The following is a 25,999-nucleotide window of genomic DNA, read 5'->3' as shown; positions in this document are numbered from 1 at the left end:
ATTATTATTATTATTATTATTAAAGCCCATACTTATCTGGGGTCAAACTGTGTGGTGTATATACTTATGTATATGTGTGTGTATGTGTGTATATGTGTGTATGTGTGCGTGTGTATGTGTGTGCGTGTGTGAGTGTGTGTGTGTGTGTGTGTGTATGCGTGTGTGTGTGTGTGTGTGTGTGTGTGTGTGTGTGTGTGTGTGTGTGTGTGTGTGTGTGTGTGTGTGTGTGTGTGTGTGTGTGTGTGTGTGTGTGTGTGAATGTGTGTGTAATAGTGAAGAGGTTTGATGCTTTACTATGCTGTTGGAGTGGGTGTAGACGCTGGAGACGAGATCAGCAGCCAGCATCACATCTCACCATCACATCCCAGCAAATCTTCGCATCGCGTCTCAGCACATCTCAGCATCACCTCGTAGCATGCTCTCTCAGCATCACATCTCAGCAGCGCCACTTCTCAGTTTCTGATCCCAGCAAACATTTCAGCATCCTTTCTCCCTCTCGTATCTCAACCACACATCTGTAAGGCAAGAAAACAAGTGTTAATCTTCCATCAGTTAGAAGGGGAAGGAAAGGATGGAAGATCGAGGGAACTATGAACGGAGGGAGGAAAGTAAATAGGGATGAAGGGAAGGAAGTAGAGATGAACGTGAAGGAAGAGAAAGAGAGACGGCCGGAAAGAGAAAGGATAACGAAGGAAAAGATGTAGATAGTAGAGAAAGTGATAGTGAAAGCAAGAGGAAGGCAAGGAGAGAATCAGTAAACAGAAAGAGAGTGTGGGGAAGGTGTTAAATTGTGCATAAAATTTGAGTGATGTAAAAGTGCCAGGAATATAGTGCCAGGAATGTAGTGCCAGGAATGTAGTGCCAGGAATGTAGTGCCAGGAATGTAGTGCCAGGAATCAGACTGGCACTGCTAGTCAGCTATGTTACACAATTATACTCAAGACTTTTCCACTGCGACAGTCGTCGTGCCTCTCATAACCCAAGACACTTAGTGTGAGGGAGAGTGTGAGGGAGAGTGTGAGGGAGAGTGTGAGGGAGAGTGTGAGGGAGAGTGTGAGGGAGAGTGTGAGGGAGAGTGTGAGGGAGAGTGTGAGGGAGAGTGTGAGGGAGAGTGTGAAGGAGAGTGTGAGGGAGAGTGTGAGGGAGAGTGTGAGGGAGAGTGTGAGGGAGAGTGTGAGGGAGAGTGTGAGGGAGAGCGTGAGGGAGAGTGTGAGGGAGAGCGTGAGGGAGAGTGTGAGGGAGAGTGTGAGGGAGAGTGTGAGGGAAAGTGTGAGGGAGAGTGTGAGGGAGAGTGTGAGGGAGAGTGTGAGGGAGAGTGTGAGGGAGAGTGTGAGGGAGAGTGTGAGGGAGAGTGTGAGGGAGAGTGTGAGGGAGAGTGTGAGGGAGAGCGTGAGGGAGAATGTGAGGGAGAATGTGAGGGAGAATGTAAGGAAAAGCGTGAGGGAGAGTGTGAGGGAGAATGTGAGGGAGAGTGTGAGGGAGAATGTGAGGGAGAGAGTGAGGGAGAGTGTGAGGGAGAGTGTTAGGGAGAGTGTGAGGGAGAGTGTGAGGGAGAATGTGGGGAAAAGTGTGAGGGAGAGTGTGAGGGAGAGTGTGAGGGAGAGTGTGAGGGGGAGTGTGAGGGAGAGTGTGAGGGAGAGTGTGAGGGAGAGTGTGAGGGAGAGTGTGAGGGAGAGTGTGCGGGGAGAGTGTGAGGGAGAGTGTGAGGGAGAGTGTGAGGGAAAGTGTGAGGGAGAGTGTGAGGGAGAGTGTGAGGGAGAGTGTGAGGGAGAGTGTGAGGGGGAGTGTGAGGGAGAGTGTGAGGGAGAGTGTGAGGGAGAGTGTGAGGGAGAGTGTGAGGGAGAGTGGGAGGGAGAGTGCGAAGGAGAGTGTGAGAGTGTGAGGGAGAGTGTGAGGGAGAGTGTGAGGGAGAGTGAGGGAGTGTGAGGGAGAGTGTGAGGGAGAGTGTGAGGGAAAGTGTGAGGGAGAGTGCGAGAGAGACTGTGAGGGAGAGTGTGAGGGAGAGTGTGAGGGAGAGTGTGAGGGAAAGTGTGAGGGAGAGTGTGAGGGAGAGCGTGAGGGAGAGTGTGAGGGAGAGTGCTAGAGAGAGTGTGAGAGAGAGTGTGAGGGAGAGTGTGAGGGAGAGTGTGAGGGAGAATGTGAGGGAAAGTGTGAGGGAGAGTGTGAGGGAGAGCGTGAGGGAGAGTGTGAGGGAGAGTGTTAGGGAGAATGTGGGGAGAGTGTGAGGGAGAGTGTGAGGGAGAGTGTGAGGGAGAATGTGAGGGAGAGTGTGAGGGAGAGTGTGAAGGAGAGTGTGAAGGAGAGTGTGAGGGAGAGTGTTAGGGAGAGTGTGAAGGAGAGTGTGAAGGAGAGTGTGAGGGAGAGTGTGAGGGAGAATGTGAGGGAAAGTGTGAGGGAGAGTGTGAGGGAGAGTGTTAGGGAGAGTGTGAGGGAGAGCGTGAGGGAGAGTGTGAGGGAGAGTGTTAGGGAGAGTGTGAGGGAGAGTGTGAGGGAGAGTGTGAGGGAGAATGTGAGGGAGAGTGTGAGGGAGAGTGTGAGGGAGAGTGTGAGGGAGAGTGTGAGGGAGAGTGTGAGAGTGTAAGGGAGAGTGAGGGAGAGTGTGAGGGAGAGAGTGAGGGAGAGTGTGAGGGAGAATGGGAGGGAGAGTGTGAGGGAGAGTGTGAGGGAGAGAGTGAGGGAGAGAGTGAGGGAGAGTGTGAGGGAGAGTGTGAGGGAGAGTGTGAGGGAGAGTGTGAGAGTTCAAGGGAGAGTGAGGGAGAGTGTGAGGGAGAGAGTGAGGGAGAGTGTCAGGGAGTCACGGAGAGTGTCAGGGAGAGTGTCAGGGAGTCAGGGAGAGAGTGAGGGAGAGTGTCAGGGAGAGTGTCAGGGAGTCAGGGAGAGTGTCAGGGAGAGTGTGAGGGAGAGAGTGAGGGAGAGTGTGAGGGAGAGTGTGAGGGAGAGTGTGAGGGAGAGTGTGAGGGAGAGTGTGAGGGAGAGTGTGAGGGAGAGTGTGAGGGAGAGTGTGAGGGAGAGTGTGAGGGAGAGAGTGAGGGAGAGTGTGAGGGAGAGTGTGAGGGAAAGAGTGAGGGAGAGTGTGAGGGAGAGTGTGAGGGAAAGAGTGAGGGAGAGTGTGAGGGAGAGTGTGAGGGAAAGAGTGAGGGAGAGTGTGAGGGAGAGAGTGAGGGAGAGTGTGAGGGAGAGTGTGAGGGAAAGAGAGAGGGAGAGTGTGAGGGAGAGTGTGAGGGAGAGTGTGAGGGAAAGAGTGAGGGAGAGTGTGAGGGAGAGTGTGAGGGAGAGTGTGAGGGAGAGTGTGAGGGAGGCTGTGAGGGAGAGTGTGAGGGAGAGTGTGAGGGAGAGTGTGAGGGAGAGTGTGAGGGAGAGAGTGAGGGAGAGAGTGAGGGAGAGTGTGAGGGAGAGTGTGAGGGAGAGTGTGAGGGAGAGTGTGAGGGAGAGTGTGAGGGAGAGTGTGAGGGAGAGTGTGAGGGAGAGTGTGAGGGAGAGTGTGAGGGAGAGAGTGAGGGAGAGTGTGAGGGAGAATGTGAGGGAGAGTGTGAGGGAGAGAGTGAGGGAGAGTGTGAGGGAGAGTGTGAGGGAGAGTGTGAGGGAGGTATCACACAGGTTCTGGTTGTTGGTAGTCGATCGTTATCTTAAAGAAGTGTTTGGATTTGGAGTCATGGGGAGGAGGAGGAGGGGAGGAGAAGGAAAAGAAGAAGGAGAAGGAGGAGAGGAGAAGGAGGAGGAGGAGGAGGAGGAGGAGGAGGAGCAGGAGGAGGAAGAGGTAAAGGAATGGGAAAGGAAGGAAGGGAAGGAGAAGAAAGAGGAAGAGTAGGAGCAGGAGGAGGGAGGAGAGTTACGTATTAATGGTTAGAAGACACCACATCTGTTTTGACTCCAGCGAGTTATTCCAGTTATGAGTCCAGGCAAGACGTCTCTCTCTCTCTCTCTCTCTCTCTCTCTCTCTCTCTCTCTCTCTCTCTCTCTCTCTCTCTCTCTCTCTCTCTCTCTCTCTCTCTTTCTCTCTCTATCTCTCCGGATAATAACACTAACCCCTTAAGGAATCTCCAGTGAGGATAAGTTGCAAGTGCGACTGTTATCCACGTGCACGATCCCAGCGTGGGAAGACACTCCTGCGAGCTTATCCTAACGGCATCACAAATATCCAGCAAGAAACGGTACGTCCCGTGGGTGATCCTAAAAATCCCAAGTGACTCGCATATATCCAGCAAGGAGCGCGGAGTGAATACCGGCTTATTCCAGGTGTCTCTACCTGTTCATATATTGAGTTGGTGAAATCTGGGTCGTATGTCCCGCAGAGTTATACAGGTAGCACTTCTCCAAATTATAAAAAAGGCCGACAATAGATAACTTTTGTTTCTGCTATTGAACTGTCGTGACGAATAGGGTAGCAGGACAGTCCTGATGAGCTGAATTTTACTGAAGAGAAAAAAGAAAACTAGACCAGCGATTTTTTTTTGTTTTGTCTTGAAATGGAAAGAATTTTCCCCTCATCATAAAATTTTTGCTCTGTATGTCCTCTCCATGGGGTGAGTGATTTTTCCATGAATAAAATAAATATAATCTGTTCCACGCGCGGTGTAGAAAATTGCAGGCGACTGCATATCCATGTGAATGTGACTCTTGCCAGGTGATGGTGAGGGGGGAGGAGGTAAAGGGGGATGGGAAGGGATAGTGGAAAATAAATGGGATAGGAAGATATAGGGACCCCCAGAAGGATGAAAATGAAGGGGTAGAGAAGGAACATTGCCCAGTGGAAGGTGATGATGCCCTGCTTCGTGACCTGGATGTTAAAGTTGGTTTATGTGTCTTATCTAACCTTGACACAAACTCTCCCTATATCAACCTTGGTCAACCAAGGTAACAGAAACTCAACCTAACCTAAACCAAAGATAACCAACTCAACACAAACTCAACCCAGCTCTTGTTTACTGTAATCTACGGCGTGTTCGGGTGCGCGTTTGTCTTTACTCACTTATTTCTGGTTGCAGGGGTCGATTCACAACTCATGGCCCCCGCCTCTTCACTGGTCGCTCCTAGGTCCACTCTCACCGAACCCAACCCAAGACAACCAAGCCCATTGTAACTCAAGATAACTTAAAGTGAATTCGATCAACTCATTTTTTTAATGGAAATAAAATGAACCACCAAAACGTAATCTTACCACAGCAACCCAATCAATACCAACCTAACACAAGGGTAACGTGACCCATCCCTAACCAAACTTAAACCACCATTAACCTAACTCTACTCATCTCTAGACTAACTTATTCCACACCCAGCCAAAATAATCCTAGCCCACTCCTAACCCCGGAATAACTCAGTTTAATGTCGCATAATTTGGTTCGATTTAACCTGCCGCTAACCTAAACTAACCCAACATTAACTTAACTTTACCTAACCTAAACTCTGCCCTAACTTCTAGCACTTGGTTTTAAACCATTTTTTAAGACTTTCGCCTACTATATTTCCGATTACTCATAACTTAAGCTAACCCTGATATAAAGTGACTTAAACCAGACCTATATTAACACATTATCGACTTGAATTTAACCCTCCTATGGCATAAACCTTACTCACACCTGACCCCTAAAATTACTATTCTAAACCAACCCACCGTAGACCTAAAGCAACCTATTTCATACCTAGACCAACCCATCCCAGACCTAAACCAACCCGTACCAGGTTTAAATCAACCCATCCCAAACCTAAATCAACCCTTCGCAGACCTAAACCAACCCATCCTTGCCTCAGTCTAGCCCCGTTTTCCCGGCCCACGTTATCCCACCCCATCTGCTGGCTGGCTTGAGTCCCGACCATTCCTTCCAAACACGAATAAAACTTTTGCCAGTGAACAAAGAAGCAGAGCCGTGCGATCCAGGTCTGGACGGTGCGAAAGAACCTTCAGTCTCTCTCAAGACTTTCCTGCCACGTCTAGCCAAGACTGCCAGCAAGGACGAGGCTCTGGAACGACCTCTTGGCCGTTGCACTCTTCTTGGTCGTCCACGGTCACTCGGGAGCAACGACTGTTCCCTTTATTTACAGTTTATCTCTTGGCTATTTACACACTCCGGAGAAGTCTTTAAGACTACTTTCAAAATGAAATGTTAATAATTTAGTGGAAAATCCAGCCTAAAATCATATATATATATATATATATATATATATATATATATATATATATATATATATATATAATATATATATATATATATATATATATATATGAAAATGTAAAATAATTATGTCAGCTTGTACTTTAAAATCCCCCAAAAATATACACAATGAAGGAAATATACAAAATTATATAATCAACAATAAATTGTAAAGAAAAACAGGAATAAGAGCAATAATATAACAACAAAAATCAACAACAAGACAGGAGACACTAAAGAGCAAGGGAAAACCACAACAAATAAGGAACAATTAATTAAAGAAGAATTGTGTCGCAGTGACTGAAAAAAAGACGATAAATCTTTTGGGGCTTTAGAAAGGGAAGAGGAGGAGGAGGAGGGAAGGAGAAAAAGAAGAAGAAAAAGAGGAGGAGGAGGGGGAACAAGAAGGAAAAGAAGAGGAGGAGAAAGAGGAGGAGGGGGAACGGGCATTAACAGAGGTTTGAACACATTTCCGTAGTCTCTTCCTTTCTTTTCAGCTGGAAACAGCAAGGATTGAACGCTTCTGTTTGGAAGCACAAAATCACTTCATGGGAGCGTGGTAAGACACATAGGCAACAGTTACGCATCTTTAATCCGAAATGTTTAGCCCACACAGTAGGCTTCTTCAGTCGAGTACCACTCTACACCTGTCCTTCCGACAGTGTGTAAGTCTCGACTCTGTCGCTTGGTATCCACATTATTTTAGAGTATGGAACAGAACACTTCTCCAGGCTGAGGACTGACAACCTCAATTCTTCGACTTCAAGGGTGATGGACTGATTACATCGTCTTCACATCTCTACTGCTCCTGCCTACTTTCTATACTCGACTGAAGAAGCCTAATGTGTAGTCGAAACGTTTCGGATTAAGGATGTCCAGATTAAGGGTGTCCAGCAAGGGGATCTTCTCGCATCATTTCTCCTCTGCATGGCGGTTCGAGAACTCACTATCAGCTTGACCTGTGAACTAAATATCTGGTTCCAGAATGATGGCCCTGGTAGGCATAAAGCAGTCCCTTCCAGCGGATATTGATGAGTTAATTACACAGGAACTGGTTATAGGATTCATCCTTCGTTGATCCAAAAGCGAATTCATCTCATTCATCTCATAGCCGTCATTGGTAATATCCTGCTTGGAGACTTTCTGGAAACTCATGCTACTGACGCAGTTCTCGACGTCATACTGGACCATTTGATGGGGATGGAACAACGAATAGTCTACGTAAACATCCAAGATGACTTGCTTATCCTCCCACCTCAGCACGGATTCTGTCAGACGAACTGGGTAGCTCGCCTCCACCAGGAACTCTCCTTTCCTTACGTATTCTAGGCCAGTTTGTGGTCAAGTGAATAATATCCTCTTAATGTCCCACCCATCGGCTTCGATTAAAGTATCATTACTGATAAGTGGTAACTCCAACTTCTTGACTTCCTATTGCTATTACTGTTATTATGATTGTACTCACGTTTTCTTAAGTAAAACGTATGTGTATATTCTTGCTACCGGATAATGTATATAACGAAAACTAAAAGATTTCTTATACACTCATTTCACTTTCCCGTTTCATTGTCTGGGTTTCTATATGGCAAATTTTGAAGGAATATGGATGGAAGCCAACCCAGGGAAGGCGTCTGTTGAGTATAGTGCCAAGTAGTGCATTAACGGGGTTCAAGGCCGCCAACAGAAGCTTTAGTGTAGACTGAAGAGTCATCTGTGTCTTCCTGACCAGGCTACCTGGAGAGGGTTTCTGGGGTCACTGCCCCAGCGGGCCGATCTCAGACCAGGCCTCGTGGTGAATCAGGGTTTGATCAACATGGCTGTTACTGCTGACCGCACGCAAACTGACGTACGAACCACAGCCTGGCTGGTTAGGTGCCTGTCCAGTGCCTTCTTGAAGACAGTCAGGGGTCTGTTGGTAATCACCCCTTATGTATGCTGGGAGGTAGTTGAACAGTCTTGGGCCCCTGACACTTATTGTGTTGTTTCTCAGTATAATTGTGGCGCCCCTGCTTTTCATTGGGGGTATGTTGCATCTCCTGCCGAGTCTTTTGCTTTCACAGGGAGTGATTCTCGTTACACAAATAACCCGCACATAAAAGAGAGAAGCTTACGACGACGTTTCGGTCCGACTTGGACCATTGACAAAGTCACACTAACAGAGGTGGAGCAGGACGGCTATATATAGGCAGGAAGAGGTGGAGGTAGTAGTAGTAGTAGTAGTAGTAGTAGTAGTAGTAGTAGTACAAGAATTGTATATAATACCGACAGGATGAAATGACATATGCACAACACCCGGGCATCCCCACTCGTGTTCAAGTTTGGTACTAATCCCTCTAAGATTTTCCAAGTGCATGTTATCATGTATCTCTCTCGCCTGCGTTCCAGAGAATACAAATCAAGGGACTTCAACCGTTCCCAGTAATTTAGGTGCTTTATCGTACTTATGTGTGCCGTGAAAATTCTTTGTACATTCTCCAGGTCAGCAATTTCACCTGCCTTAAAGGGGGCAGTTAGTGTACAGCAGTATTCAGGTGCTCAGATACTCTGTGTGATAGCGCATTAACTAAGGCAGTAGAGATTAAACATTATTTTTGTCTTCGTAAGTCCAAAGTGTCTTTGTAACTTGTCATGATTGTGACCAGATCTACCTGGAGTTCATTACCTTTGTAACTTGCTCAGCTATCAAAACTTTGGGGTCCAGTCCCTGGACCCATTATGTACCTCTGTAATCTTTTGACTACCACCCACAGGATGGGTCGGGGTGCATAATAAACATATTAAACTAACTAACTCTGTAATATACGACCCTCAGGCTGAGCTCTTTCTTTCTTTATTGCTGTTGCTGTTATTGTAACCGTTAGGCCACCGACACTTTTTCGGTAATCTCTCTCTCTCTCTCTCTCTCTCTCTCTCTCTCTCTCTCTCTCTCTCTCTCTCTCCAGTCTCCCTCTCTCTCTCTCTCTCTCTCTCTGTCTCCCTCAGTCTCTCTCTCTCCCTCTTTCTCTCCCTCAGTCTCTCTCTCTCTCTCTCTCTCTCTCTCTCTCTCTCTCTCTCTCTCTCTCTCTCTCTCTCTCTCTCTCTCTCTCTCTCTCTCTCTCTCTCTCTCTCTCTCTCTCTCTCTCTCTCTCTCTCCCTCTCCCCCTCTACTTTGAGAACGCAACAAGATTCTGCCATTACTGGTCTCGGAACACTTTTTCACGGTCCCTCTAACAACATTTGTTTTCTCTCGCCCTCCCATCCTCTCTCTCTCTCTCTCTCTCTCTCTCTCATTAAAACTGACTTGCAACATTCACTGTTAAAATACGAGACAACGGCCTATTTCGTTCTCAGCTCTGAGACCTTCATTACGTCTTTGCATCAAATAGCAAAATCCAGATCATCGTTGCATTCGTTCGTAGAGAACGTGATCATCTCAACGTTGTCTAGGTTCCCTTGGCACTTCGCTGCCTGACGTGTCGTCCATTTTTTTCTTAATTTACATTTCTGTAAACAGTTATACGTTTTATATATATATATATATATATATATATATATATATATATATATATATATATATATATATATATATATATATATATATATATATTTAACACCTCCCTTTCATGGTGTATCATGAGAAAAATACCCCCATGATCAAACGCATGGGAAAAACACCCCCATGAACACAAGGCATGAGAAAGATACCTGAGTTAAGATTGTAAACCAGGAAGATACGACACCTGTGTTAAGACTGTAAACTAGGGAGATACGACACCTGTGTTAAGACTGTAAACTAGGGAGATACGACACTTGTGTTAAGATTGTAAACTAGGGAGATACGACACCTGTGTTAAGACTGTAAACTAGGGAGATACGACACCTGTGTTAAGACTGTAAACTAGGGAGATACAACACCTGTGTTAAGAGTAAAAAAAACAAGGATATACAATACCTGTGTTAAGAGTGTAAACCTTTAACATAGGACAAACCGGGAGTCTTCTCCACTGAGTACCAGCTAGACATAATCTATGTTTGAGGAACCTTATCAATTTACAGCCACGACGTAAACTGGTAACACGCTCGTGCTTGTGTGTGTGTGAATATATGTGTCCGTCTCTTTCTACTCACACAATTAAAACAGAAAGCTGTAATTTTTTCCCCCGTTGTGTGTTCTCATTCGTCAGCCTATTTTTCCAATGTCCTCTTTCTAATGCGGCTCATTAATATTCAGTTTGCTCCTCACCCTGTTAAATGGTTGTTTTTCTTCCCTTCAGACAAAAGAGTAATTACGCTTGTGTTTGTATCAAGGAACCCAAAAAAAAAAAACACAGATTAGGCATTGTTGTGCTTCTGTTGTAATGAGGGGAATTACGTGTTGCTGCTTTCTCTGTTTCTTTCTCTATTGTTTGTCTGTTTGTGTGTGTGTGTGTGTATGTGTGAGATGGGGAAGGCAGATGATGGGCTTCTCAGCAAGGCTTTACTGCCACCCACACCTGTCTAAATATCTTAGCTCCAGTTCCTCTTTCCCGTACCTTCCCCCCACCTATACCTTCATCCCTCCACCTCCCACAACCTTTCCTTCTCAACCAGGTTCTAAGCTTCTTTAATACCGTCTGAAGCCGATAGAGAGTTTAGTAGTTTTTGTTTTGTATTAAATTATATATCTTTTTGTCGTCGTTGTGTATTGTTTGTATTTTACGTGTCTTGTGTGCCCTCTGCTCTCTGTGTGTTTTTGTATCGTCTCTGTGTTTGTGTGTCGTCTGTTTTTGAATCGTCTCTGTGTTTGTGTGTAGTCTGTTTTTGTATCGTCTCTGTGTTTGTGTGTCGTCCGTTTTTGTATCGTCTGTGTTTGTCTGTCGTCTGTGTTAGTGTGTAGACTGCTCTGGGATCTTTAGTTGCCCTAAGGAGTTGTTTGTCTTCAGAAATTGGCTGTGCTCTTTCACCATAAGCCAGACACCTCTGAATATATGGGAACTAACATGTAACAATAAGGACGTTCAATATAGTTTCTAGCCTTCTGGAGCACGCTGGAGCAGACAGATGCGTCCACACATCGGCTTGCCATTTGTCCAGGGTTCAAAAGTAATTTTATCTTGACAATGTTGGCTGATACTGAATCCGCTTAGTTGTTGCTGCTGCCTTATTGCTGGGCATCCAGCTGTTGCAAGGCTTCTCTAGACGATGCTGTTAACCTCTCGATGCCTCGCGATCTTTCCCTCGGATATACGGCAAAAAAGACCCTGGTACGTGAATTGACCAGGCGGTTCACTTCCACAGATACAACTGTGTTCAGCGAGGGCAAAGCGAAGTACAACACTGAGATGAATCATCTGTGGGTCTATGCATGTACCTCAAGAGGAATTAGGGATACCTTATAAAGTATCCCTTGCAAGAGTACCTCTTATTATCAGGAGGAGAGCTGTGTCCTTCCTCTATGCACTCTCAAGCACTGTTAAGACTATTTTCACTGCTGTTTTAATTACTATTCCAGAGCCAAAGTTTGTAGTTGTTAGAAGTAACTGGTCTGATTGCCGAACCTGTCAGAGTATCCCTGAGTCTGGCCCCGTTAATGAACTCTGGGTCGTGAGCGCCATTAATGTTCCTGAGGTGTTCGTTGAGAATTTTCGCTACAAGCTCGCTGGGCGCCGAGCATGATGACAGGAATGCAGGAATGCTGTCTGTGATGCCTTCCTGACAACCATGTGCCCTAGTCTGTCTGGAGGTGTGAGATGGCCTCACTCTCCATATATATATATATATATATATATATATATATATATATATATATATATATATATATATATATATATATATATATATATATATATATATATATATATATATATATATATATATATATATATATATATATATATATGCAAAATAACCACCGTGAAAGAGTAGTGAAATTCCAGGCGCTTTCGTGACTATTCACAGTTCCTTGGCAATGTGAGTAGTCACGAAAGCGCTTTGAATTTCACTACTCTTTCACAGTGGTTGTTTTTCATAATTTAAAATCACCTGTTTATTGTGATCTTATTGTATATATATATATATATATATATATATATATATATATATATATATATATAAGAGTAGTTATGGGCGTGTGTTTGTGTGTGTGTGTTTGTGTGTGTGTGTGTGTGTGTGTGTGTGTGTGTGTGTGTGTGTGGACTTGGTTTATTCTTCGTACACAGCAGCCTCGAACCCGCGGCTGCTGTGTACGACAATGACACAGAGGGAGGCGGAGAGGCCCGTGATTGTTGTAACTCAAGCTGACAAGAAGCTTTTCCTGTGGCTTCCCTCTGGGAGGGAGGGATCAGGGAGGAAAGGAGGGAGGGAGGGATCAGGGAGGGAAGGAAGGAGGGAGGGATCAGGGAGGGAAGGAGGTAGGGAGGTGAAAGGTGACCTGGGGTTAGGCACCGTGTAGGTGATACTTACCAGGAAAGTGATATGATCACACACACACACACACACACACACACACACACACACACACCGTCAGGAAGTGGAATAGCCTAGCAAGTGATGTAGTGGAGACAGGAACCATTCATTGCTTTAAGACGAGGTATGACAAAGCTCAGGAAGCAGAGAGAGAGAGAGAGGATCTAGTAGGGACCAGTGAAGAGGCGGGGCCAAGAGCTGAGTGTCGACCCCTGCAACCACAATTAGGTGAGTACACACACACACACACACACACACACACACACACACACACACACACACACACACACAATATTCCTCATCACAAAACACCCTCTCATAATAGAAGGTTATTAGTGATGATTATTTAGCACTAACTAGTCTTGAACTAGTACTGATAATAGTTACATGCACGATAGAATCTCGTTTGTGTACGATGAAACGTACGAGACTGGTGAAGGTTATGATATCAGGGGGATAGAGAAGACCAGATACGGAACACTGCCATGTTGTTATAGGCTACATACATCATAAAAGGAGAACGAACTAAAAGTTAGCATAGCAGCAAGCATATCACCAGACTCGGTCCCAGACCGCGCCTTTCGTTTGCTGTCTGGACAGCCACTCAGAGAAAGCAGCACTTGAGAAACCAGACGAAAGAGAAAGGATGAGGTTAGAGATATACCATCAGAAGAGAACGCTGTCAGGAGCCAAGAAAAGAGCCATGAGAGGAGAAATGAGAGGGAGAGTTGCAGAAACACTTGAAAGACAGGCACAAGACAAGGACTTAGAAGTTGTTATCAGACTGCCGAATGTGTTCCAGGTCAGGAAGCAGCATCAGTAGGAGCACTGCTTCGAGCTGGCTGGAGGTCCCTAACATACACACAGCTGCTGGCCAGAGTCGCTAGCATGCAGATCAAGCTTCTATATGGAACAATGTTTGGCCTCTGTAGAGCTTAAGTAATGACTTCATAAAGTGCAACTTAGAGCGAAATGTTCCTCCAGCGAACACCGGTTAAGCACACTTGTGTGTTCCAGCAGCTGAAAGCGACCTATGACACCAACATTAACTTGCCTTTTTTAACACAGAACCAGAAAGATGTCCAAAGTATCGTGAAAGAGGCCACAAAGTAATGAATATGAACAAAACATTTTATTCCTTTAAAAAAATCACAAAATTATACCAATAAATCAGTAATAAATCTGCACAAAATAGTTTTAAAATCAGAAATAAATCAGAAATAAATCAGAAATAAATCAGAAATAAATCAGAAATAAATCTGCACAAAATGCATGAAAAATAAATCAGAATATAGTGCAGCAACAGAATGATCGACACAGCTTCACCAGAGCAGAAGAGAAGCAGGAAACATAGGGTACAGGAGGCAGCTTCACTTTGAGCAGCAGTAACACCAGTAACAACAAAATTATCATATTAATATCACACATTACAGAGGATAATAGGAACACCACTCCCCGCTCCTACCCCCACCATAACAACAGTAAGCCGTAACAACAACAGCAGTTGTAACAGCCCAGTGCATTATGGGAAAATAATCGCATTTAACCTATAAATTCCTCCCTGCCCCCAATCCCGGCCCTCAGATGGGCCAGAGTGGAGAGAGCATTCAACATTAATGAACAAACTTCACAAGCGATGCACTTACGGGCCTCATACAACGCGTTATTGGCATGAAAATGGTCCAATTAGGAAAACCTTACCGTTGCTGCGTTCAGGCAAGTGTCACGGATGGAAATTCGCAGTTGTGCCTCACTGGTTCTCCAGATAATATGTATATATATATATATATACATTATTGTAACCATGAACGAGTGGTATTGATCAATAACAACACTGCACTAGCCAAGGATTCGAACCCGTGTTGTACTGGCCTGCCTCATGGTAAGCGAGAACCACATGACGCTTTAAACCACAGGACCACCCAACCCTACAAGGATGGCGGAGGCAGCACACAGCTAGCTGTTGGGCCGCCATCCGAGGGCATACGGAGGTGTGGGAGCTTCTAACCAAATTTCATTCTCATCCCTGTTTGGTGTACTAGCCTCACCAGCAGCATTTATATATATATATATATATATATATATATATATATATATTTTATATATATATATATATATATATATATATATATATATATATATATATATATATATATATATATATATATATGTATGTATGTATATATATATATATATATATATATATATATATATATATATATATATATATATATATATATATATATATATATATATATATATATATATATATATATATATATATATATATATATATATGTATGTATGTATGTATATATATATATATATATATATATATATATATATATATATATATATATATATATATATATATTATTATTATTATTATTATTATCACACTGGCCGATTCCCACCAAGGCAGGGTGGCCCGAAAAAGAAAAACTTTCACCATCATTCACTCCATCACTATCTTGCCAGAAGGGTGCTTTACACTACAGTTTTTAAACTGCAACATTAACACCCCTCCTTCAGAGTGCAGGCACTGTACTTCCCATCTCCAGGACTCAAGTCCGGCCTGCCGGTTTCCCTGAACCCCTTCATAAATGTTACTTTGCTCACACTCCAAGAGCACGTCAAGTATTAGAAACCATTTGTCTCCATTCACTCCTATCAAACACGCTCACGCATGCCTGCTGGAAGTCCAAGCCCCTCGCACACAAAACTTCCTTTACCCCCTCCCTCCAACCTTTCCTAGGCCGACCCCTACCCCGCCTTCCTTCCACTACAGACTGATACACTCTTGAAGTCATTCTGTTTCGCTCCATTCTCTCTACATGTCCGAACCACCTCAACAACCCTTCCTCAGCCCTGTGGACAACAGTTTTGGTAATCCTGCACCTCCTCCTAACTTCCAAACTACGAATTCTCTGCATTATATTCACACCACACATTGCCCTCAGACATGACATCTCCACTGCCTCCAGCCTTCTCCTCGCTGCAACATTCATCACCCATGCTTCACACCCATATAAGAGCGTTGGTAAAACTATACTCTCATACATTCCCCTCTTTGCCTCCAAGGACAAAGTTCTTTGTCTCCACAGACTCCTAAGAGCACCACTCACCCTTTTCCCCTCATCAGTTCTATGAGTCACCTCATCTTTCATAGACCCATCCGCTGACACGTCCACTCCCAAATATCTGAATACATTCACTTCCTCCATACTCTCTCCCTCCAATCTGATATCCAATCTTTCATCACCTTATCTTTTTGTTATCCTCATAACCTTACTCTTTCCTGTATTCACTTTTAATTTTCTTCTTTTGCATACCCTACCAAATTCATCCACCAATCTCTGCAACTTCTCTTCAGAATCTCCCAAGAGCACAGTGTCATCAGCAAAGAGCAACTGTGACAACTCCCACTTTATGTGTGATTCTTTATCTTTTAACTCCACGCCTCTTGCCAAGACCCTCGCATTTACTTCTCTTACAACCCCATCTATAAATGTATTAAACAACCACGGTGACATCACACATTCTTGTCTAAGACCTACTTTTACTGGGAAATAATTTTCCTATTTCCTACATACTCTAACTTGAGCCTCACTATCCTCGTAAAAACTCTTCACTGCTTTCAGTAACCTACCTCCTACACCATACACCTGCAACATCTGCCACATTGCCTCCCTATCCACCCTGTCATACGCCTTTTCCAAATCCATAAATGCCACAAAGACCTCTTTAGCCTTATCTAAATACTGTTCACTTATATGTTTCACTGTAAACACCTGGTCCACACACCCCCTACCTTTCCTAAAGCCTCCTTGTTCATCTGCTATCCTATTTTCCGTCTTACTCTTAATTCTTTCAATAATAACTCTACCATACACTTTACCAGGTATACTCAACAGACTTATCCCCCTATAATTTTTGCACTCTCTTTTGTCCCCTTTGCCTTTATACAGAGGAACTATGCATGCTCTCTGCCAATCCCTAGGTACCTTACCCTCTTCCATACATTTATTAAATAATTGCACCAACCACTCCAAAACTATATCCCCACCTGCTTTTAACATTTCTGTCTTTATCCCATCAATCCCGGCTGTCTTACCCCCTTTCATTTTACCTACTGCCTCACGAACTTCCCCCACACTCACAACTGGCTCTTCCTCACTTCTACAAGATGTTATTCCTCCTTGCCCTATACACGAAATCACAGCTTCCCTAACTTCATCAACATTTAACAATTCCTCAAAATATTCCCTCCATCTTCCCAATACCTCTAACTCTCCATTTAATAACTCTCCTCTTCTATTTTTAACTGGCAAATCCATTTGTTCTCTAGGCTTCCTTAACTTGTTAATCTCACTCCAAAACTTTTTCTTATTTTCAACAAAATTTGTTGATAACATCTCACCCACTCTCTCATTTGCTCTCTTTTTACATTGCTTCACCATTCTCTTAACCTCTCTCTTTTTCTCCATATACTCTTCCCTCCTTGCATCACTTCTACTTTTTCTCCCTTACTACTCTCTTTACATCATCATTCCACCAATCGCTCCTCTTCCCTCCCGCACCCACTTTCCTGTAACCACAAACTTCTGCTGAACACTCTAACACTACATTTTTAAACCTACCCCATACCTCTTCGACCCCATTGCCTATGCTCTCATTAGCCCATCTATCCTCCAATAGCTGTTTATATCTTACCCTAACTGCCTCCTCTTTTAGTTTATAAACCTTCACATCTCTCTTCCCTGGTGCTTCTATTCTCCTTGTATCCCATCTACCTTTTACTCTCAGTGTAGCTACAACTAGAAAGTGATCTGATATATCTGTGGCCCCTCTATAAACATGTACATCCTGAAGTCTACTCAACAGTCTTTTATCTACCAATACATAATCCAGCAAACTACTGTCATTTCGCCCTACATCATATCTTGTATACTTATTTATCCTCTTTTTCTTAAAATATGTATTACCTATAACTAAACCCCTTTCTATACAAAGTTCAATCAAAGGGCTTCCATTATCATTTACACCTGGCACCCCAAACTTACCTACCACATTCTCTCTAAAAGTTTCTCCTACTTTAGCATTCAGGTCCCCTACCACAATTACTCTCTCACTTGGTTCAAAGGCTCCTATACATTCACTTAACATCTCCCAAAATCTCTCTCTCTCCTCTACATTCCTCTCTTCTCCAGGTGCATACACGCTTATTATGACCCACTTTTCGCATCCAACCTTTACTTTAATCCACATAATTCTTGAATTTACACATTCATATTCTCTTTTCTCCTTCCATAACTGATCCTTCAACATTACTGCTACCCCTTCCTTTGCTCTAACTCTCTCAGATACTCCAGATTTAATCCCATTTATTTCCCCCCACCGAAACTCCCCTACCCCCTTCAGCTTTGTTTCGCTTAGGGCCAGGACATCCAACTTCTTTTCATTCATAACATCAGCAATCATCTGTTTCTTGTCATCCGCACTACATCCACACACATTCAAGCATCCCAGTTTTATAAAGTTTTTCTTCTTCTCTTTTTTAGTAAATGTCTACAGGAGAAGGGGTTACTAGCCCATTGCTCCCGGCATTTTAGTCGCCTCATACGACACGCATGGCTTACGGAGGAAAGATTCTTTTCCACTTCCCCATGAACAATAGAAGAAATAAGGAAGAACAAGAGCTATTTAGAAAAAGGAGAAAACCTAGTTGTATGTATATATATATGCATGTGCGTGTCTGTGAAGTGTGACCAAAGTGTAAGTAGGAGTAGCAAGATATCCCTGTTATCTAGCGTGTTTATGAGACAGAAAAAGAAACCAGCAATCCTACCATCATGCAAAACAGTTACAGGTTTCTGTTTCACAGTCATCTGGCAGGACGGTAGTACTTCCCTGGGTGGTTGCTGTCTACCAACCTACTACCTCTATACATATGTATATATATATATATATGTATATATATATATATATATATATATATATATATATATATATATATATGTATATATATATAAATATAAATATATATATATATATATATATATATATATATATATATATATATATATATATATATATATATATATATATATATATATATATATATATATGCAATAAGATCACAGTAAACAGGTGATATTAGATATGCAAAACAGCCACTGTGAAAAAAATAGCGAAATTCCAAGCGCTTTCGTGATTTCTCACATTATCAAGGAACTATAAACGACGAAACATCAAAGGAAGGCATATAAAGGGCTTAGACTACATCTCACTATAACGTCACCCCAATAAAGCAGCACCTCACACACTCTTGACGACACCCGACTCTCTGAAACACACCTAACACTCTACCCAAGAATTAAGATTTATTACTTGTCTAATGTAACATTAAATTCTTCCCAAATTTAATTAATTATAAATGAATCCAATTTATATAAACCAAAGGAAATATTCATATTTTCACGACACCTTTTTATGAAACAAGATTCAATTATATTCCTGTCGACCATGGACTTGATTGATACAACTTTCTCAACTTTTTGAAAATCAATTGGATGGTTAAAATCTCTCACATAAATAAATAGAGCATTGGAATCTTGTCCAGTTCTAATGCTATATTTATGTTGTTTTAATCTAAGTTCGAGATTTTTACCAGTTTGACCGTAATAAACTTTATCGCAAATTTTACAAGGAATCTTATAGACACATCCATCAGCATTTTGGGGGGAATTCTTTATCAAAAGTTTTTTTACTGTATCAAGATTTTTAAATACAACCGCCAGTTATGCTTTTGAAGATTATTATATTATATTATTGTAAGCAATTCGCTTACAAAAAATATTCAAATAATAATCATACTAATAGTAATGATAATCATAATAAAAATAATAAAAAAAAAAATAATAATAATAATAATAATAATAATAAAATAATAATAATAATAATAATAATAATAATAATAATAATAATAATAATAATAATAATAATAATAATAATAATAATTAAGAATAATAATAATAACACTGGGCAACAAAGGTTTCAGTTTACGCTTGAAAACAAGTGTTTCTAACTAAATTCTTGGACGCTGAATTCAAACCTCGACTTAAGTTTTCCTCCAAGACGTTCAATTCCTGTGAAATAGATCTCCACCTTCCACCCCCTTACTCTTCAGTTATGTTATTGTCCACCGAGTGTCTCGTCGTTAGATGGATGGTCATCTGTGGTTTCATTTGATTTTTTTGGAGGATTTATGAGATTGTTGTATCACAAATGGATTATATGTTTTCTCTGTGACAGCTATACTACGAGAAAAGTAGAGACGCAACATCATCAAGCCTCTTGTGAACAAAACTATTTTCACGACTTTGGTGCGAAGTTCGGAGATGAGGAGGAGCTGTGGACACCTCATCGCTGTTGTCTGATTTCCTTCAACTCCTTGAGCGTGTGGTTTGCTGGAAGGAGGTCACGCATGTCTTGTAAGGTTCAGATGGTAAGGAAGGAAGCTAAGGGATCACACCACGTATTGTTATCTCTGTATCACAAGAGTGTGGGGATTTTCATAAAAAAAAAGATACGTATCCAAAATAACATATCCAGATCTTCCACCTGCATTCAGTCCCGTGGAACATTCGGAGGATCTGATGCCTCTTCCGGGACCACCACCCTGTAAAAATATATTTTCCTTGGATGATGAAGAAGATCCTAGGATGTTGACATGACCAACTAACATCTAAATTAGGTACTTGGGAGAAGGAGCTCTTTGGTATTCGAAGTTTGCTACAGACACATACCTCTTCGGCGAAGGAGGAGATGCAAGCTCCAGGGAGAGGGAGAGAGAGAGAGAGAGAGAGAGAGAGAGAGAGATTCTCTCTACAGGTGAAGACGAGGGATAACAGTTCTCCTGAGGCAGCAAATTTTCTGAGGCACGAAGGGAAATTCTGGTTATAGAAATGGACAACATCGAGCACAAACTGATTGTATCGTATGTAGTAGAGAAGAGACAGAGGAAACAAAGAGCAGTCAATGAAATCAGAAGAAATCCCAAATACTTCTCCCATGCAAAATTCAGAGCTAAAAACCATGTACATCCAATAAAGGGCCTTTACTGGATATGGAGTTGGAGCATACACTGATGACAATAACAAATTGAGTGAAATACAGAAGTCACATTACAACTATGCACTCAGTGAACGTCTCATCAGACTACAGATCAAAGACCCAAACGAGTTTTTCATGAATGAGATTCAAAACACCACCGACATCACAGTTACCGATGTATCCCTTCTTCCCAACTGACTTTGAAGACGTCATGAATTCTGCTCCAGCCCCTGACTCTTGGAATTCCATATTTATCAAATATTGTAAGAAACCACTATCTCAGGCCATTTCCATTTTATGGAGAAGGAGCCTTAGCACAGGTGTCATCTCAAAGTCAATGAAAACCATTGATAATGCCCCACATCACAGTGGAGGTGGATATAAATAAAACTGAAAAAAAACTGTAGACTAACAACCATTCACTCACACGTTATCAAAATATTTAAACGGGTTGTAAGAAACAAAAATGTTAGTCACATGGAATAACAACAATTGTACAAGCCAGAGGAGCAGAGTTTAGGACACGTCCGTCGAAGACGCGGCTAATCTTCAGGTAATTATACAGAAAGTCTTCCAGTGGGCCTCAGACAAAAATATTATGTTTAAAGAAGAGAAATTTCAATTGCTCAGCTATGGAAGAAAGGAGGAAATTAAAACTGTGATATTAATGAAATTTTTGATGTGGTCTTTGTTTACCGAATACAGCAAAACAAATCTGAACGCAGTCTGACTTCACAGTGTCAACATCCTACCAAGTCTGCCTTCAGCTCTAGTTAGAAACTTGAAAGAAACAAATGAAAAAATGCAATGAGTTGTTGGGGTGAAAAATTTGTGGTGAGCTAAAACTAGTAAATTTCTTACTGGTACTGTAAGGTTGATTAATACGGTACGATTGTTTCCTGTGTCTCTGCAACAGCCAAGATACAAAGCAGCGCCACATTCAACGTACCTGGCCAACTTGAAAGTCGTATGAGGCAGCCGAAAAGACCCTTTAGCACTGGCCATTAATAGATCCGAGGGACACACACATCACGTTAAGCCCCATTACAAACTTCGTCATAGCTTGTGGTTTCCCAAAACTAGTGTGGCTAAACTGAAGAAAGGCTTCTAAATAGTACCTCAGATTCAGAAGTTAGTTAATAATCTTCACTTTGAAGAAAGTCTCCAAGATGATGAGCTGAGAGCAAGATTGATATTCAACATCACTTAAGCACTTTCTTGGTCATGATTACTCAAATACAGATAGTGAAGAAGTATTGACAGCATATCATCGAATATCTCTCAAGACTAATTTCCTCCATTATCACATTGATTTTTTCCCACCAAACCTCGATGACGTTAGTGATGAACATGGTGAAGGATATCACCATGACAGCCATCATGGAAAAGAGACATCAGGGAAACCGAGCCATCAGCTTGATGGACAACTACTGCTGGACACTGGTGCGGGAGAACCATACTAAATACAATTGAAAAAGCCAGAAAACTCTGATATAAGAACATAAGAAAGAAGTAACACCGCAGCAGGCCTACTGGCCCATGTAAGGCAGGTCCAATTCTTCCACCGGCTTAAACCAATGCCTTGACCTAGTCAGGTCAGTCACATTCACTATAACTCTCCTTGTTTGACTATATAGAAATTTCTGCTAATTTCATTAAACAAAATAAACTAACTTTAAGGAAGAATAGTTTATGTCACTAAAGGCAACACTTATAATTAACATGCGTAGTATAATGCTCGTGATTGTTAGATAACATATAATTTATCATTGTTAAATAACATATATTAAACGGTTCTTTAAAATGAAATTGTCAAAATATTTATAAGAAGATTAAAAAAATTCTTACGTGATGGAGGCTAAACAAACTCGGATTCAAGATAAGCGCAGCAAAATTAGCTTAAAACAACCAATTTGGTTTCTGAGCTGGATAAAAAGTTAACTTTAGGTGGCTAGTGTGACTGCAAGACGAACACGAATTTCGTTACTATTGTTGCTATTATTATTATTGTTCCTATTATTATTATTATTATTATTATTATTATTATTATTATTATTATTATTATTATTATTATTATTATTATTATTCTTCTTGATCCCTCCAATATCGAAGTATGACAAGTTTCAGTTTCTTGTATCTGCTCTCTCCATCTTTCTGTCTCTATTTCTTTCTCTCTATATATATATCTATCTCTCTCGTTCTCCTCTGTGAGTATTACTGGTACATTCTCCTCCTCCTTGTCATTCCCTTTCCTGCTCCTTCCCTCGCTCTCAATATATTCAGACCCATTCCATCGGAAATTTGATTTGCCTACCCTCCTGATTCATCCCATTTCATTACGTTTCTCCGGCTATCTCGCGTGTTATCATCGTTTTCTCCTTCCTCTCTTTATTGTGTCTTCTGTATTCTCTACTGTGTTCAGCCTCCCCTGACTGATTTACGCTTCAGGTCACTATTAACGCACGGATATGCATAGTCGACGTTAATTACGTTGTAAAGAAAAACTTTAACTTTTAATGAAATTTGATCTGAGCACTACTTTCGTCTCTTCTCTCCCTTCCCTCCCTATTAACCCTTCCTTCTCCCCTTCCTCCGCAATCCACATAGACACTAATACTGGGGGAACTTCTATAATTATATATATATATATATATATATATATATATATATATATATATATATATATATATATATATATATATATATATATATATATATATATATATATATATGTATATATATATATATATATATATATATATATATATATATATATATATATATATATATATATAAAGAAAGAATGTATATATATACATATATATGTATATATATATATATATATATATATATATATATATATATATATATATATATATATATATATATATATATTATATATATATATATATATATATATTATATATATATATATATATATATATATATATATATATATATATATATATATATATATATATATATATATATATATATATATATATATATATATGTATATATATATATATATATATATATATATATATATATATATATATATATATATATATATATATATATATATATATATATATATATATATATATATATAACAAGCAGACTGACAATCAAACTATCGTCACCATATACTCGCTCGCTACTCCTATCTGTTGAGCTTTTCCCTCACAACCCAGGTGCAGTGTTAATCACCTAGGTGCAGTGTTAATCACCCAGGTGCAGTGTTAATCACCTAGGTGCAGTGTTAATCACCCAGGTGCAGTGTTAATCACCCAGGTGCAGTGTTAATCACCCAGGTGCAGTGTTAATCACCCAGGTGCAGTGTTAATCACCCAAGTGGAGTGTGAAGCACTCAGGTGCAGTGTGAATCATCCAGGTGCAGTGTTAATCATCCAGGTGCAGTGTTAATCACACAGGTGCAGTGTTAATCACCCAGGTGCAGTGTGAATCACACAGGTGCAGTGTTAATCACCCAGGTGCAGTGTTAATCACCCAGGTGCAGTGTTAATCGCCCAGGTGCAGTGTTAATCACCCAGTTGTAGTGTTAATCACCCAGGTGCAGTGTTAATCACACAGGTGCAGTGGTAATCACCCAGGTGCAGTGTGAATCACACAGGTGCAGTGTTAATCACCCAGGTGCAGTGTTAAACACCCAGGTGCAGTGTTAATCACCCAGGTGCAGTATGAATCACCCAGGTGCAGTGTGAATCACCCAGGTGCAGGGTGAATCACCCAGGTGCAGTGTTAATCACCCAGGTGCAGTGTTAATCACCCAGGTGCAGTGGTAATCATCCAGGTGCAGTGTGAATCACACAGGTGCAGTGTGAATCATCCAGGTGCAGTGTGAATCACCCATGTGCAGTGTTAATCACCCAGGTGCAGTGTTAATCACCCAGGTGTAGTGTTAATCACCCAGGTGCAATGTTAATCACCCAGTTGCAGTGTTAATCACTCAGGTACAGTGTTAATCACCCAGGTGCAGTGTGAATCACCCAGGTGCAGTGTGAATCACCCAAGTGCAGTGTTAATCACTCAAGTACAGTGTTAATCACCCAGGTGCAGTGTAAATCACTGAGGTGCAGTGTTAATCACACAGGTGTAGTGCTAATCACCCAGGTGCAGTGTTAATCACCCAGGTGCAGTGTTAATCACCCAAGTGCAGTGTTAACTACCCAAGTGCAGTGTTAATCACCCACGTGCAGTGTTAATCACCCAGGTTCAGTGTTAATCACCCACGTGCAGTGTGAATCACCCAGGTGCAGTATTAATCACCCAGGTGCAGTGTTAATTACTCAGGTGCAGTGTGAATCACCCAGGTGCAGCGTTAATCACCCAGGTGCAGTGTTACTCACCCAGGTGCAGTGGTAATCACCCAGGTGCAGTGTGAATCACACAGGTGCAGTGTGAATCACCCAGGTGCAGTGTGAATCACCCAGGTGCAGTGTTAATCACCCAGGTGCAGTGTTAATCACCCAGGTGCAGTGGTAATCACCCAGGTGCAGTGTGAATCACACAGGTGCAGTGTTAATCAACCAGGTGCAGTGTGAATCACCCAGGTGTAGTTTGAATCACTCAGGTGCAGTGTTAATCACCCAGGTACAGTGTTAATAACCCAGGTGCAATGTTAATCACCCAGGTGCAGTGTTAATCACCCAGGCGCAGTGTTAATCACCCAGGTGCAATGTTAATCACCTAGGTGCAATGTTAATCACCAAGGTGGAATGTTAATCACCCAGGAGCAGTGTTAATCACCCAGGTGCAATATTAATCACCAAGGTGGAATGTTAATCACCCAGGTGCAATGTTAATCACCCAAGTGCAATGTTAATCACCCAGGTGCAATGTTAATTACCCAGGTGCAGTGTTAATCACCCAGGTGCAGTGTTAATCACCCAGGCGCAGTGTTAATCATCCAGGTGCAGTTTTAATCACCCAGATGCAGTGTTAATCACCCAGATGCAGTGTTAATCACCCAGATGCAGTATTAATCACCCAGGTGCAGTGTTAATCACCCAGGTGCAGTGTTAATCACCCAGGCGTAGTGTTAATCATCCAGGTGCAGCTTTAATCACCCAGATGCAGTATTAATCACCCAGGTGCAGTGTTAATCACCCAGGTGCAGTGTTAATCACCCAGGCGTAGTGTTAATCATCCAGGTGCAGCTTTAATCACCCAGGTGCAGCTTTAATCACCCAGGTGCAGTGTTAATCACCCAGGTGTAGTTGAAAGGTTTTGTAGACTTAAAACAACTATCTAAAAGTCGAATAAGCTGATGAGCTTATACCAGTGACATA

At 41.9% G+C, this 25,999-nt stretch overlaps 1 protein-coding gene and 1 pseudogene across 2 annotated transcripts in view; both read right to left on the bottom strand.

The window, feature by feature from the left end:
- The window catches only part of LOC128706362 (uncharacterized), a 351,595-nt gene that overhangs the window by 15,731 nt on the left and 309,865 nt on the right, over positions 1–25,999 (bottom strand). For both annotated transcript variants that reach the window (XM_053801299.2, XM_070091523.1), the window contains exon 2: positions 295–515. The gene's annotated coding sequence lies outside the window, so the exon portion shown is untranslated. The remainder of the gene's footprint in view (positions 1–294; positions 516–25,999) is intronic.
- LOC138853861 (uncharacterized) lies at positions 989–7,340 on the bottom strand (annotated as a pseudogene).

This window comes from Cherax quadricarinatus, chromosome 3 (assembly GCF_038502225.1).
Source record: "Cherax quadricarinatus isolate ZL_2023a chromosome 3, ASM3850222v1, whole genome shotgun sequence".
NCBI lineage: Eukaryota > Metazoa > Arthropoda > Malacostraca > Decapoda > Parastacidae > Cherax > Cherax quadricarinatus.
The sequence above is the reverse complement of the archived record's forward strand: the minus strand, read 5'-3'. Positions and strand labels throughout refer to the sequence as shown.